This window comes from Camelus ferus, chromosome 6 (genome assembly GCF_009834535.1).
Source record: "Camelus ferus isolate YT-003-E chromosome 6, BCGSAC_Cfer_1.0, whole genome shotgun sequence".
NCBI lineage: Eukaryota > Metazoa > Chordata > Mammalia > Artiodactyla > Camelidae > Camelus > Camelus ferus.
The window spans coordinates 46,064,884-46,080,503 of NC_045701.1; the positions used below are offsets into that span (position 1 = coordinate 46,064,884).

The 15,620-nt window shown below is 32.9% G+C and overlaps 1 long non-coding RNA gene across 1 annotated transcript in view; it reads left to right on the forward strand.

Annotated features, from left to right (window-relative positions):
* Positions 1-15,620, forward strand: part of LOC116664254 — a 394,516-nt gene that overhangs the window by 272,129 nt on the left and 106,767 nt on the right. The window contains exon 3 of the long non-coding RNA XR_004320674.1: positions 12,806-12,881. This is a non-coding gene — a long non-coding RNA (uncharacterized LOC116664254). The remainder of the gene's footprint in view (positions 1-12,805; positions 12,882-15,620) is intronic.

The window sequence follows — 15,620 nt, forward strand, 5'->3', positions numbered from 1 at the left end:
GTGTGCAGAAATATTCAAATATAAACATAGATACATTTTCATGTCCAATGTAAGATTCTTAAAAATATATTCAGTGCTGGGAAGTTCATGAGAAATTTGTACAGAAAAATGTAGATCTAGTTACAGAGTGATTTCTTTGTGTATATCAATGGAAACTATTAAAGATTTCCATGTAAACTTTTTTCTCACTTTTAATGTGAAAATTGTATATATTGAAGCAATTACAAGGATATGAAAAAAATAAAATATATATGGAAATTGCTTAGAATTTGTGGAAAGAATGTAGGATTGATTAAACATAGGGTTTATAAAAATCATAATTATTAATTTCTCTTTGATTTACTTTTTTAATCCTCATTTAATGGCTTTTGTTATGTTTGATGCCCTTTATGGAAAAGTCAACATGTTTTGCAAAATGTTCAGCATTCTCCCTAAAATAGGCACTGTTGGATTACTTCATACCCACAGATTGTCTATAGGATAATGGATTCTGAAGCTTTTAGTAATCATGGAGTAATTTCAGAAAATTCTCCTTTTCTTCCTCTATTGAACAATATTTCTACTAGGATTCCTAATATGGATAAGTTCTGGATACCTTTCCTAAAAATATTTTCTAGATTATTTTTATTCATCAATAGTTTGTAAATTTGAGTTCAAACAGGGGAATAGCTGAGTAGGTGACTAGACCAAGAATGTGGCTGGGATTGACAATACTGTTTCTTCACTTTAGTGAATTAAGATGTTGGTGCAGCATTATTCTTTTTGTAAGTAATTTATACATGATCTGTGAATCTGAAAGCTAAACCTTGGCAGATGAAACAGATTTCCACTGTCTCATTTGCCCAGTTCATTTCTTGAGCCCACTTTGAGGTCTCTTCAGTTGCTAGAGGGTTGAAACTAAAGCTCAGAAATGTCTGTGCAACTCTGCCTTCTGCTTATAGCTTTGCCAGCACTGAATTATATCCTGTCTGTGTCTGTTCTGCTGTCCTCAGAATCAGTTGGCAGACTGGGACTTTTAGCAGGTATGTATACATAAACATTTAATTTTACTGAACAAGAAGAAACTGCATAAACTGTATGGTAAAGGCATAGACATAAAAAGTATTGATTTTTAAAAGTATGTGTATATTGTAGAAGTTGAGAAGAGAGGGAAGAAAGAAAAAACTATCAAACTATTAAATAGCTTGTTGGAAAGCCATTTGTTGAATCTATACTCTGCGTTTCAAGAGGGATTTTTATGCAACAGAAAATAACATAAGGTAAATTGGATAGCAAAGAATAAAAGCAAAATAAAGATATGCTTTGAAAGTCTTAGAAGCAATAAGTATTTCTGGGAATATGAGCCAAAGCTTCTTTACAAATGGATATATATTTTCACACTCTATTTTCTGCTGACTAAGTTAAAAGAGGAAATATTCTGGTCTAAATAGTAATCATTGATGACAAAAGGAGTATGGACATTTATATGCAGAGAAATACTTTTTGTCCCAGAAATAAATTTAACATTATATTTTGTGTTTGCCTTCTTTACGGACATTTTGAAATGTAATAAATATTGTCTTCTCTACCACCAGGAACTAATTTTTGTTCCTGGTCCAGTAACTGAAGTATAAGATGTGATTAAAAGTTAAGAGCCAGTTATTTCAGCCAACTAAGCACATTCCTTTACTTTTCCCACTTGGTTATTCCTAACTCCAGCCATATTCATGTCCATTTCATTCTTTCATAACACCACCCTATGAATTTATTTCAGTACAATTCATTCTGTCTTTTCTTCACAGTGCTGTCATTTGTCTCCTAAACTCTTTAGTTGTGTTTGTGGGCCATGTAACTATTTTGGGAGAAAAAAAAAATATCTCCTTGTTCTTAACTTCCAGTAGTATTTCTTGTCTTCTCTCCAAATGGAATGCAGTTTTTCTCAGAACAAATCACATGGCAGTTCTTTCAAAGACTCTTCCTATTTGCACCTCCACAAAACTGAAGGGAAATTACATACATAATTTTGTGAATAATACAGCCTGCGTCTTGTATTAAACAAGGAAGCATTGTACTTCAGCGTTTTTCTTCTGCCTTTTTAAAAGGCTCTTCCCTCTTAAAATGCAAGTGAGCCATCTCTCTTTTTACTCTTGCCATGCTCTTACCTGCTGTGCTCTAAGATACACGTCTTCAGTAATGATTTTAGGCCACATTACTTTGCTTTTAATTTGTCAGGATATTATTCTTGGAAAATTCAACATCTGCTTTTTTCTCTTAACATCTGGTGCTCAGTTCCTTGAAACCTTTAATTTTTGTAACTTTCAGTTCCATTTTATTTCCTTGTAGGAAGGCAACAATGGAAGTATCATCAATGCTTAGTATTTTAGCCTACCCAAGATTTTGGTGAAATTCCTCTCTTGATTATCTTACCCTCCAAGTATTAGGATTACTTTGCCTCAATTAGCTCTTCTTAACCACATTGTAACATCATCTCTCTCACCAACTCACTGACAATGGACTCCATCTACCTTTGTTTGTTTCCTCATCTAGTCAAGATTCTATTAACATGACCTTCAAAAATTCAGTTGTTAACTCAGTTTCTCTTTTCTACACAGCTGTCAATCAATGCAAAATAGCAATAAGTATTAATATTTTATAAATTTATGGAGTGTATTTTACCAATTAACTTGTAGATAGTTCAGTGCAGGAAAGGTTAATCTTTGGAAGACATTGGCATATAAACATAACTAAATATAAATAGGTAATATTATATATTTGGGAAAGATATTTACATTATATTTGTGTAATATTTTAGATTGTCACATTCATTAAAATTACTCTTGCAGTGTAAATAGTGCATATATTATCTCAAAAAATTACAGTTGAAAAGAAAGGCTAAAGAAAAACACTAAGTATATAGTCAAAGATCCTGGCAAAATTTCAAGCCAGAATAATACCAGACAAAAGAGACAGTAACAGAAAAGCATTACTAAGTAGAGGGCAATTTGATAATGATTAATGGTACACTCATCAGAAAGATGTAACTACAAAGAGAAATAAAGTAATCTATAATGCAAGATTTTAATATACCACTCTCAGTAACTGGTATATGAATCATACAAAACAGCAAACATGAAAGTTTAACCAATTCAATGAGTAAACAAAATCTGGTAGTCACATCTAAAAAACTGTGCTAACACTTGCACTATAATTGTTTTTTAGAATACATGGAACAGTTTTTAAAATTGACCATATGGTCAGCCACAGAAATACATTTCAGAGGACTAAAATCTTAAGGCATATTATCTTTGATTCAGATAGAAAATTTCACATATCTGGCAGTTGCTCAATGTACTCTTAAATATTGTTTTAAAAAGTTACGATGGATATTTGAAAATATATTTACCTAAAAAAATTATTAAACAAAATTTATAGATCCAACTAGAGCAATTTTAAAGGGCAATGAATAGCTTAAATCCATATGCTAAAAATTAAAGTCTAATGACTTTATATCAATATGCATTCAAGAAAATGATATGCAAACTAAACATGAAGAAATTAGAACAACAGGAATAATAAAGATGAAGTAGAAATTAATGAAATAAATAATACAATATAGAGAATCAACAAAACAAAGTGTTCTTTGGAAAGATTAATAAAATGTGTATCTGTTTTCTAAGACAACTCAAGAAAGACAAGAGAGAAGACAAAAAATACCCAACATAAGATAATAGGGGAGAGTATTATAAATGCTACAGATATTAAAAAGATAAAACTTAATGTCAACAAGTTTGAAAATTTTAGAGTTTATCATATTCCTTGAATTATGCAACATCCAAAACTCACACAAGAGGAAATAGAAATCTTGAATAGCTTGATACCGTGAGACATTAAATCTATACTTAAAAATCTTTCTACAAATAAAACACAATGACAAAATAATATTACCCATTATTTTGGCAAATATTTGAGGAAGAAATCATGTCAAATTATGCAGGTATTTTTAGAGAATAAAAAGAAGAAGGATTCAAATATAATTGACCCTTGAACATTGCAGGAGTTGGGGTAAGGATCCTCCATGAAGTTGAAAATCCACATGTAACTTATAGCCAGCCCTCCATGTGTGCAGTCTTTCCATACCCTTTGTTCCTCTGTATCCGAGGTTCCACGTTCATGGATTCAACCAACCACAGATTGTATAGTATTGTAGTATTTACTACTGAAAAATCTGCATATAAGTGGACCTGCACGGTTCAAACCCTTATTCAAGGGTCAATCCTACTTTTTTTTAAATTGAATAAATTTGACATAACATCATGTAAATTTAAGGCATACAACATGTTACTTTGCTACATTTACATTTTGTAATATGATTGTAATTGTAGCAATATTTATCACATTACATAATTATAGTAAAATATTGTTGTTTATACTCATCATACTCTGCATTAGATCTTGATGACTTATTTACTACTTCTTACAAATTTGTACCCTTAAACAACACCATTCTTTAACCAGCACGCCCCCATTCACTGATAACCACCATTTTTTACTCTCTTTTTTTTTAATGTTTGACTTAATTAGGTTCCACATAGTACTGATATCGTATAACACTCATTTTTCTCTGGCTTATCTAATTTAGCCATGATGTGCTCACATCCAATCCATGTTGTCACAAATAGCAGGATTATCCTCCTTTCTTGTTTGTGAATAACATTCCTTTGTGTATATAGGCCACATCTTCAGGCCTTTATTGGCTGTTGTGAATAATGCTACAGTAAACATGGGAACACACACACACACACACACACACACACACACACACACACACACACACACACACACACACACACACACACACACACACACACACACACACACACACACACACACACACACACACACACACACACACACACACACCCGTCTACCTGAAATTCTGTTTTCATTTTCTTTGGGTAAATACTCAGAAGTGGAATTGCTGGATCACATATGGTAGATTATTTTTAATTTTTTGAGGAACTTCATTACTGTTTTCCATAGTGGTTGGGCCAATTTGCTTTCCCACTAATAGTGTTTAAGAGTTCCCTTTTCACAGCATCCTTGCCAGCACCCATTATCTCTTTTCTTGATGAAAACCATTCCAGCTGGTGTGAGGTGATAATTCATAGTGGTTTTGATTTTCATTTCCCTGATAATCAGTGATGTTGGGCAGATTTTCATATGCCTTTTAGCCATCCTGATACTCTCTTTGGAAAAATACTATTTAGTTATTCTGCCCATTTTTTAATTGGATTGTTTGGGGCTTTTGTTGTTGTTGTTAGTGAGTTCTATAAGTTCTTTATATATTTTACTGTATTTTATATATAGTTTTATAAACTATAAGTTCTTTATATATTTTCTTGTTTTATGTGGTGTAGTGTAATATGAAATGTATGTATAATCTTGTTATATATATTGACTCCTCATTCAACATGTGGTTTGCAAAAATTTTCTCCCATTCTTTATATTGTCTTTTCATTTGATTGTTTCTGTTGTTGTGCAGAAACTTTTCAGTTTGATGTTTGCTATAGACCCATTTATTGATTTTTGGTTTTGTTTGTGCTTTTGGCATCATGCTCAAAAAATGTTTACCAAGACCAATATTAATTAGCTTTTTCCTTGTTTTCTTCTGGGAGTTTTATGTTATCAGGCAAAGACTTATGTTTAAGTCTTTTCTCTACTTCGAGTTAATTTTTGCGAGCATTGTGATATGGGGGGCCTAATTTCATAGTTAGGCATGTGTTTCTCCAGTTTTCCCAGCACCATTTGTTGAAGAGAATATATATTTCTTATTGGATGATCTTGACTCCCTTATTGGATATTAGTTGACCATATATGCTGGGATTTAATTCTGGGCTTTTAATTCTATTCCATTGATATATACGTCTATTTTTGTGCCACTACTATGCTGTTTTCATTACTGTGGCTTTGTAGTACAGTTTGAAATCCAAAAGTGTGATACCTCCTGCTTTTTTTTTTTTTTTTTCTCTTCTCATAATTTCTTAAGCTAGTCAGGGTCTTTTCTGGTTTCACACAAATTTTAGGATTGTTTCTTCTATTTATGTGGAGAATGCCTCTGGTATTTTGATGGGGATTACATTGAATCTGTATGTGGCATTGATTAATATGGACTTTTTAACAATATTAATTTTTCTAGTGCATAAACATGGGATGTCTTTTCATTTGTATCATCTTTGATTTCTTTCAGTAAAGCCTTATAGTTTTCATTGTATGGTTCTTTGAATTCTTAATTGAATTTATCCCTAAGTATTTTATTGTTTTGATGCCATTGTGAATGAGATAGTTTTCTTTATTTTTCAGTGTATAGAAATATAAATGATTTCTGAATGATCTTCTATCCTGCAACTTTACTGACATCATTGATTAATACAACCAAATTTTTATGGGCTCTTTGGGATTTTCTATATATAAAATTGTATCAGCAAATAGTGACAGTTTTACTTTTTTCTTTCCATTTCACTTTCACTCTTTCAGGTGCCTTTTGTTTCTTTGTCTGGCCTAATTGCTCCAGCTAGGACTTCCGGTACTGTATTGAAGAAGAGTGGTGAGAGTGGGCCTCCTTGCCTTGCTCTTGATCTTAGAGAAAAGCTTTCAGTTTTTCTCCATTGAGTGTATGTTAGCTGTTGGTTTGTTGTATATGACCATGAGACGTAGAAACAAATCATGGCTACTTACAAAAATACCTGAGTAACTCATGTTGGATGTCCACAGTAAAAGATCATTCTCCAATGCAACCGACTAGGATCAAGCTGCTGATCAAGCCTGCACTCCTCAGCTGGCTACCATGACTGCCTAGATCAGTCCTTGCACTGGACATGGCAACACATCCACTGCTATAAACTGAGCTACCATTGTATGATAGACTTGTGACTCCTGCCAAAAATTTACCAGGTTGTCTCCCAGTGGAGGAGATCTCATTGCATTAGGTGTTTCCCCTGTGTGTTCCACATCTGCAGACTGACTATATCAGGCTTTTGACCTCAGCTCAAGGCTATACATTGTGTCTCATCACTATTGATACTTTTTGAGGTTATTACTGTTCCAGTCTGACCAGCTGACCCAAGCTACAATGTGGTGCCCCTAAAAACTAATCTGTATGATTTTTTAAACTTTTGTTAGTAATTTACAGTCTAATGATGGTATTTTTTATTCACAAAAAGCAATTTAATAATAAGCTGATAGTTAAGATATTCGGTGGACCTTCTACACTCCCTGTCATCTACTGGTATATTTAATTTTTGCACTTTGGAATAACTTCCTCCAAAACTGACAAAAAGGCTTCTTAATCTACCTCCTTCACTTCTTTGTGGTCCATACACTTTAGTAAGAAAATTTGGTTGCTGAATGCAGCTGCCTATGGGAAGAAATAATCTTTTTTGGTTGCTTGCTAGTCATCGGGATAGAAACTGGAACATTAAGTAGACCTATTTTGAAAATGTATTATTTTAGGCTCTCCTATTTCCCATGGGAAAAATCAGTCTTATAAATTCCTTCTGTATTTGAAACTTTCCTTAAAGACTTTATTGAATAATAAAAATAAATGATAATGAGGAACTTTATACAAATTACTAAATTAATAGACTTCTACCAAATTAAAGAAAAGAGAAATTATTAAGGTTTTTATTGTTGCTCTTGTTTTTGATATTTTTGCTTTTTTCTTTGAAGGGAAGTGATCCTCTAAAAAGTACAAAAATAGAATTTGAGGATACTTCTGAGCCCTACCAATGGTGGAACCAACAGCCATTTAGATATTTGTATTTTAGCATACAGAGCATACAGCTGGTTACAAGGTGGATACATTAGTGTGTTAAATTCCCAAAACATCCATCTCCTTCTTTTGACCTCAGTATTAAATGTGATTAAATGAAATGATCATTGGTCATTTCCTAACTTTGGCGTTAGCATGGCCTTGCTTTCTCTCTCTCAAATATTTTAGACCTTTTTCTATTTGGACTAGGCTTTTTGTGTGTGTGTACTCATTTCCAGTATTTGTTTTCAGACCTGATTTCTTGTAGGCTGGTTGCTTTTGTTTCACTTACTTTTGTTTGTTTGTTGACTTAGTTCTGGATCACATTGCATGATTCTTAACTAGACATGAACTCGTAACAACATTTGATTGTCATTATTTCTTGGCTTGGTGTCCTGATTTATATCTGTTTAAATTAATCCTGTCATGGAGATAGAACAGTGCTCAAAAAACATTTTTTTAATTTTTTAGTAAGTTAGTGAAAAAAAAAAATCCTCACAGCTGTTTGACCCTCTTTAGTTGATTTTCCCACCTTAACTAGTATGACTAAGAGGTGGGAGAAGGGAATAAACTTTATTGTCCTAGGAAATGATTGGGCCTACAACCATGAGGGAAAAGAGAAAGTGGTTTTAAGGACATTAGTATTATGAATAAAACCAAACTTGTTAGAGTATTTTTTATATCTTGATATTTGCATGTCCCCTGTGTGCTTAATCAAAATTGTATTTTGATGAAAAAGAATAAGAAGACATACTCAGCATCATTTTTTTGTGTTTCCTAGTTCTTACAGAAAAAGCTGAATGGCTTTTTTTTTCTGTAAAGCTTTACTTTACCAGTACATGTATGCTTAAGTGTTTTTAAGTCAACATATCAAAAGTTAAAGTGATAAGAATTTATCATATATTCTGTTCAAGGATGATCTTAATAAAGTTTGAAGGTTAATCTTCAGAATCTCTGTATCCTTGGGACCCCACTCTCTTTAAGCACATAAATCTCTGATGAAATTTAGCCTAGTATAGATAACAGAGAAAGACCCTGATATAAATTACTTTTGAAGCAGTTTCCCATGCTTTGTTCCCTTTTCCTCTGTCATGATTTATCTTCGTACAAACCCTGAGAGTCCCATCATTTTCCATAACAGCTATTTAAACAATAATTTATGCAAATTTGTTACTAATTTTCTTTCTCTGATAATATAATTACTTTTGAACAGAGCCGTTCTGGAGATATAGTGGTTCGCTACCAAGAATGACAGTGACGGGGAATTTACGGTTCCTACTTTTCAGTGGGTCATGAAATATTTTTGTTCTTCAAAAAATGTGTCCCATAATGAACAATTATTCTGTGTTTGCAGTTGGCTCTTTTCTAACCACTTAGCAAATTTCCTCTTACCATTCAAATATTGTGAGTTGAATAGCAGTTGTTTTGTCTTTCTTAGACCTTGGTTTGTCCCTCAAGATTTTCTCATAAGTTATACCTTCTTGTAAGTACAGACATGCAAAAACACAAATGACCGTTAAACATGCAACTAAGTATTAAACTTCATACTAATTAGGAAATAAAACAATAGCAGATATAGGACATTTAAAATATTTAATAAATGCTGTAGCACTACACTATCCCTGATTGGTTGAATCTGAGGATGCAGAACCTCAGGGAAGGAGGAACCATGTATATGGACGAACCTTGAATACAGAGGGCCAACTGTAAGTTATACTTGTCTGGAGGGTTGGCACCCTTAACCCTTGTATTGCTCAAGGTTCAACTGTATTTGCATTGTTACTTAACGGTGTATATACTGAAAAATGTCTACTGAAGATACTTCTGTTCCTCCTTGGTAAAAATTTTTTCTGAATTTTTTATGGAAAACAATGCATCTAAATAGGAAACATTTATATATATTTTAACCTCAGTGATGTATAATTGACATAAAAAATTGCATGCATTTAATGTATACATCTTGCCAAGTTTGGACATATGCACACACTGGTGATACCATCACCACAATTAAGATGCTAAACATAACCATCACCTCCAAAAACTTCCTTCTGTTGTGTGTATGTGTATGGTAAGAACACTTAATGTAAGTTTGTCTTAAAGTGCACAATACTATATCGTTAACTACATAACTGTGTTGTAAAGTAGGTTGCATCTAGTTTTGGTCATGTGATATAGTTCTAGCAAATGATATATGAGGGTGACTGTGGTGGTGATATTTCAGGTAAAGCTGTTGAAGATAATGTACTAGCAAAATTCCCTAGAAGGTCCTCTCTTTTTACCCTTCTTTTCTTCCTTGTTTTTTTCCTGCAAATTGGGGCCCGTATATGTCATGAGCACAGCCTTCTTATACTTGAGGTTTAAAGTCAATTAATCCTAAAATGCTGCTGCAATAAGATAGAAAGAGCCTGAATCTCTGATAATTATGTAGGGGCTAAGGAAGCCTTGTACTACCTACTTCTGGACTTATTTTGTATATAAAATAAACATTTATTGTATTAATTTCACTTTTATTTTAGGATTTTTGTTTTATGCAGCTGCCTAATTCAAATGCATGCACTGATTCTGAGGAGATAGATTAAACAATATGAATGGTGGGGATTTTTATTTCTGCATTTAGGGACAACTACTCAAATGTATTAAAATACTTAAAAGTTGTGCATTTTAAGTACCTTTATGCAAAATACAAGGGCTCTTTTCTCTTTCACTTCTTAGCCTATGGACATTTTTCTCCAGGTTTATTAAGGTTACATATAACATTGTTCATTCTTTCAGGTGTACATGTTGATTTGATACTTATTTATTGCAAAATGATTACCATTATAGTGTTTGTTAATACCTGCATCACAACATATAATTACCATTTCCTTTTTTGTGGTCAGAATATTTAAGATCTACTCTTTTACCTACTTAAATATAATCATTATGCTGTACGTTAGATCCCCAGAACTTACTCATCTTTTAGCTGAAAGTTTGTATGCTTTGACCAGCATCTCCACTATTCACCCATTCTTAACCCCTGGTAACCACCATTCTAGTCTGTTTCTATAAGGTTGACCTTTTAGATTTCATAAATAAGTGATATTATATAGAATTTGGCTTTCTCTGTCTCACTTATTTCACTTAGCATGGTGACCTCAAGTCAGGGTCCCCTGATGTAGTTGCAAATGAAAGGATGTCCTTCTTTCACATGGCTAAGTATATACATATATATATATATATATATGTATATACCACATCTTCTTCAACCATTTATCCATTGACTGGCACTTAGGTTGTTTCCATGTCTTAGGTATTGGAAATAATGCAGCAATAAACATGGGAATGCAGATATCTCTTCAATATCCTGTTTTCATTTTTTTATATATACACAAAAGTGGAACTGTTGGATCATATGGTAGTTTTCTTTTTAATTTTTTGAGGAACTTCCATACTGTTTTCCATAGTGGCTGCAAAAATTTACATTTCTACCAACAGTGCAACAGGGTTCCCTTTTCTCACCAATATTGCTATCTCTTGCCTTCTTGGTGTTATCTGTTCTCACAGGTATGAGGTAATATCTCATTGTGGTTTTGATTCACAGTTCCCTAGTGAGTAGTGATGTTGAGCACTTTTTCATATACTTTTTGATTTGTATATCTTTGGAAAAACATTGGTTCAGTACCTCTGCCCATTTTTTAGCAGGACCGTTATACACATTATTACCAGATGGATTTAACAGACATTTACAGAACATTTCATTCAACAGCAGCTGAATACATATTCTTCCCAAATGCATGTGGAACATTCTCCAAGATAGATCATATGTTAGGCCACAAAACAAATCTTAAGTTTAAGAATGTTGAAATTATATCAAGCATACTTTCTTACCACAGTGATATGAAAGTAGACCAATTATGAGAAGAAAATTGGAAAATACTCAAAAATGTGAAGATTAAACAACATGCTCCTGAAAAACTAGTGAGTCAAAAAATCAAAAGAGAAATCCCAAAATATCTTGAAACAAATGAAAATAGAAACATAACATTCCAAAATGTATGGGATGCAGCAAAAGCTGTTCTTAGAGGGACAGTTATAGCAATAATGCCTTTATTAATAAAAAAGAATAATCTTGATTTATCTGTTTCCCTCATACTCACATTCAAATCATGAGAGAATTCTTCTGGCTTTACCTTGAATTACATTGAGATAACAGTCCTTCATTACTGTATCTCCTGCTACCACCCTAATCTATGCTCATAGCCACCTAACTTTCTTTCCCTGGCCAATGCAATAATAATCTAAGGAATCTTCCTTCTCTTACTCCTATATTCTTTTGTCCACACAGCAATCTGAGGGAGAGGCTACAAATGATGGAGCTGTGGAACTATTTTTTAAAAAAAGCGCACCCTCAACTATATAACAGTTTTTTTTTTTAATTTGATTGCCTTTTCTTCAGTTTTATCTTGCTTGTCTTATTCCTGTCTCCCTCACTGGTTATTAGCATGCCATTAGAGGGCTATTTCTGTTGTTTTCTGTGTTGAATCTCAAATTTTACTATAGCATCTGACATAAAAATTGTAACACATATTTGTTGAATGGATGCATGGATTGTAATACTTGAAATAGACCTATATGTTTCATATCAGCAGAGTGTTTACATAAATTATGGGAAATCCATTCATTATATACTTTGCTACTGTATAAATAATTATGTAGAGTATTTTTGTTTTATTTTAAATAAACTTTACTCCTTAGAAGAGTTTTAATTTTATAAAAGATTGTAAAAATAGTAAAGAGTGTTCTCACATAACCCATACACAATTTTAGCTATTATTAACATCATTACATTTATATGGTACATTTGTTACAAATAATGGATGGATATTGATACATTATTATTAAATAAACATACTTTGTTCAGATTTCTATTTTACCTGTCAATTTTTACTTCCAGGATCCCATCCAGAATACCACATTATTCATCATTTTTTAATCATTCACTATTTCATCATTCAAATTCATTTATCATTTCTCTTTCAGATACTCTTGACTGTGAAAGTTTCGTAGATGTTCCTTGTTTTTGATGACCTTGACATCTTTGAAGAGCATTGGCCAGGTATTTCATAGAATTCCCTTTTACTGAGATTTATCTGATGTTTTTGTTACTGTGAATCTAAGGGTATAGCTTCTGGGAGGAAGAATATAGAGGTAAAGTGCCATTTTCATCACATGATATCAAAGGCACATACTATCAACATGACTTATCGCAGTTGATGATGACCTTGAACATTTCAGTGACATGGTGTTGATTAAGCTTTTTTATTGTAAAGAGACTCTTCTCTATACCTTCTCATGCTGTGCTCCTTGGAAGGAAGTTACTATGCTCAGCCTACAGGTAAGGAGTAGGGAATTATGTTCTGCCTCCTTGAAGACAGTGCATCTATGTGAATTTTTCTACATTGTAGATTTGCCCTCATTTTTATTCAAGTTATTTATTCATATTGGTATAAACACATGTGTCCTTATTTTACATTTTGGGTTATAATTAAATGTAACTTTATTTTGCTTTTCAAATTACTGACTAGCTTTAGCCATTGGGAGGTTTTTCAGTTGTCTCCTGTGTCCTTTAGCATACTACAATCATTGTGGGTGTTTTTTTTTTTTTTTTTTCATTTTGCGTGCTTCCTTACTTTCTGATATTACTAGTTCTCCAGTCTTATGTTGTATATTTCCTATAATCAGTCATTTCTCTGAGGATCATGGGTTTTGTTTTTTTTTTTAATTCAGAAATGATGTTAGAAATCTTCAGTTGCCTGCCATCTATTTACCTAATTGTTCAGTTCCAGTGTGTATTTATAGTAGTATTATTGCTGGTGGATGCAACCAATGTTCCAGGTTCTTGTCCCATCCCAGAAAGAATTCAGAGGCAAGACATAGTGGTGAAAAAAAGTAAAGTGAGAATTTATTAAAGGATGGATAGTACACTTTCAAGAGGAGAGAGGTCAGGCTCAGGTGAGTGCCTGCCCTGTGTTTCTTTGGCAAGTTAGTTACATAGGGTGTAAACATTAATGGGCAGAATATTAGTCGCGGAGGGAAGGGTTTGAGGTCATATTCCCTAATTATCATCCCAACTCCATGTTCCCAAAGGGAGGAGGGATTTTTGTCCTTATTTAGTCTGGATTGGAAGTGTCATGGTGTTGGTGCATGATGGGCACTTCTAATCTGCAAGGCTAATTTTATTGAAATGAAGGCATAATGAGCAAAAGGTTACAGTTGAACACTGGAAATTCCTGCCTTTTTCATCTTTCTTTGTCCATCTCCAGACCACTCATCAGCCCAAAAGGTGTGACCCTTTGTCAGCCCAAGGTTCCTGCTTTTCTTTCTCTGCCCAGGGACCCCTGGTGCTTACATGATGTCTGGTTTCCTGCATTTGGCTTGTGCCCCTCCTTTCTGTCCAATTCCTGCCATTTGGTCTGTGTCCCCTTCCTTTTGTTCATATCTAGCTATCTGCCTGCTCTAACAGTATCAGAACTGTTAACCTATACCCTCAGGGTTTAACTTTATCAACTAGAGTATATTGCTTACATACAGTAAAATTAAAAACAAATTATTTTTAATTTTACAAACTCCACTCATTTCCAGACTTAGATCAGTAGCTTTTTTTTTTCCTCCCCAGTTCTGTTAAATTGATCCATACATTTGTTGTATAATTGGATTCTTGCTTACCTTGTATTATGAGTTAGGAAGTGCTTCCCTTGTTTCTATAGTCTAGAAAAAATTATAGAGAATTGGTCTCATTTTTTTCTTAAATGTTCTGTAAATCATCTGTAAAACAATCTGAACCTGATTATTTCTTTTTGGAGGGCTTATTAGTTATTAAATACATTTATTCAATAGATATAGGCCTATTAAGATTGTATATTTTTCCTTGCATGATTTTTGGTAGCATGAGTCCTTCACAGAATTGGTTGATTTTATCTAAGATGTCAACTTTGTGGAGATTGTGTAGAGCATAGTGGTCTTTATTGTCCTTAATGATTTTAATTAATAGAAAATGTACTAATGATACATACTTTGAGAGGGAAACTCTCCATTCTGTCACATTTTTGCTTGCAATTGATGCCTTTAAAGTGATGAAGAAAAATAATGTTCCTGTTGGATTATGAAAAAAACTAAGATTTAATTTGGGCTCTAAAGCATGGTTTAGTCACCAGTAATTCCCAGTAATTCTAAGAAAGATAATCAGCTCATATATAAATGTTCATTCTTCCAATGTGTAAAAATTAATGGAATTTATAAATTAAAGTAAAAGTCTTTCAGAGGTCTTTCTGGAATTCAAGCAAAAGAGTAGTTACAAGAAATTAAAGTTTAAAGTACATTTTAAATCCCTTATTGAATATACTGATTATAAATATGGAAAAGCTGCTAATTTACATTTCTCCAGGAACGAAGCATATACTGCATAATTGGAGTGGTGTAATGTGCTACCACAGTAGCACAGAGGCTTATATTTTGCAGCTGAATTTCTAAATTGAAATAATAAAACTGATCACTTCACGAAGTGATCAGTAGAATCCTTACATTTCACATTTGCATGTAGCATGAAACATTTATTCATGTGTGTGGTAAAAGGCATTACTGCATTTTGGTTAAATAGGGACATTATAAGCTATGAGAACACTAAATTCAAGACTCAAATTTCCTTGGTTAAATTTAGAACCATCTCTACATAGAATGTATGACAGTTTATGTTTTTAAACATAAAGCTATCTATAGAAATAAAAGAAAATTATTATAATTTACTATGCATTTACCCTGAGCCAATAATTATCTTATGTAGTTGAGATGTTATATT